Genomic DNA, 1939 nt, shown 5'->3' with positions numbered 1-1939 from the left:
CTGGCATAGTGTACAGAAACATCTGTGCCGAGTACAGGCTGGAAGTCCCAAAGTCAAAATGGGATACACCTCCAAAGGTGGTTGAGAATGATCAAGCTAAGATCCTGTGGGACTTCAAGATACAAACTGACAAACTGGTAATGGCCAACCAACCAAACATAGTAGTGGTGGACAAACAGAAGAAGAAGGCCATAGTGATAGATGTAGCAATCCCAAGCAATAGCAACATCAGGAAGAAGGAACACGAGAAGCTTGAGAAATACCAAGGTCTGAAAGAAGAGCTAGAAAAGATGTGGAAGGTGAAGGCAAGGCACAAGTGGTCCCCGTGGTAATAGGAACATAGTGTCTTGCCCAAGGACACTTCAACACATGGACTGCAGGCACCGAGATTCAAACCTTCAACCTTCCGGTTGGGAGACAAGTGCTCTACCCACTGCACTACTGTTGCCTTCAACCTAACTTGTCTTAATTGGTTAACAGTCTGACCTTAACTGACCCATGAAAGGTGACTAACAGAGACAAGCCAGTACAACATGTTTCAGTTATCACTGTGTGGTGGCTTCACTTGTCTAATTTTTCACCTGTTCCTGTAACCATGAATTAATATAAACATATTTTTTACCTGTCACACATCATATTTGTGGGTACCTGACCCGGTGCAGGGCTCTGATGCAGCCATATGTAGGACCATACACCAAAAGGGGGTGACTCATGTATTATCAGCCAGTGGCATTGAAGCTCCACTGGACATGTTAATGTGCATGCTTTCTGAGCTCACTGACTTGCCATAATTACATAGCAGATAGATAATGTTAGTTTCCAACTTTACAAGTATCACCTGAACGCTCCATTAAAATACCTTGTAATAACCAGAAATGTTCTCACAAGTTACTCTGTATACAAACAATGCACCAAGGTTATCATTATTATTGACAAAATAAATGTAATTTAGCTTTTTATTTGAAAGTCACATCTCAGAGACATGACTGGATTAACCTCCCGATGGGGCCTTCAAGACGAAAAGGTGGTCGGCCCCCTGTAGAGCCCACTGGCACCCAGAACCAGGACGCCAGTGTAGAAGTCATTAATAGATTAACAAAATAGATAATTGACAGAAAATAAATAGCAATGAACTTGTATATTTGATTTACTGTTGAATCATTTTTAGGCAAAAATTCTCCTGTACCAGATTTAACATTGTTGCAAGTTGTCTATGACGGCACACTCAACATCTTTGGGTTGGTCAGAGTGTCAGAGAAAACTATCAGTTTGAACAGGTGAATCAAATGATTATGAAAGATAACAATTGTCAGTTGTATTGATAATGGAAATAAATGTTGCTTGCACACAGTTCTTCTGTGATGGACTTGATGCAGAAGAAACTGAGGCAGTTTGATAAAACACATTACAATATATATGATCAATATAAACTAGAATTATGAAGGATTAATTTTACATTTTTGTGCAGGGTACCTCTACAAGTGCGGGCCTAGAAGATGAACAATGGAGGATCTAAGACAGATAAATTTGAATTAGAATCAGGCCATGGCCATGTGTGTTTGACACACGAGGAATTTGACTCTGGTACAGCGGTTCTCAATGTGTATGTACATATCCTTATGTACGGCGATAGCAAAGGGCAAGTAAACAATATGAGGCTGAGAGCACAGAAAGTAAGGAAGTAATGTGCAAACAAACAAACAAAGGAATGTGCATTAGGAAACGAGATAAAAAGAAAAATAGAGTACTAATAAATACAGACCTGTACATATACATATACATGTACATGGGTCAGCTGAGCACTCAGCCTGGCCACTGCCCAAAAGACAATGCACCGGCCCCCTACGGCCTCTCCAGCAGGTGGTGGGCCCGCTGAAGAGTGGCTGCGCGTTATGGTTTCAGGCTAAGCCCGGCCATGCCCCGTGGGTATAGGCCTGGC

The sequence above is a fragment of the Monopterus albus genome, unplaced genomic scaffold (assembly GCF_001952655.1).
Source record: "Monopterus albus unplaced genomic scaffold, M_albus_1.0 scaffold261.1, whole genome shotgun sequence".
Taxonomy (NCBI): domain Eukaryota; kingdom Metazoa; phylum Chordata; class Actinopteri; order Synbranchiformes; family Synbranchidae; genus Monopterus; species Monopterus albus.
Note: the sequence above shows the minus strand (reverse complement) of the source record.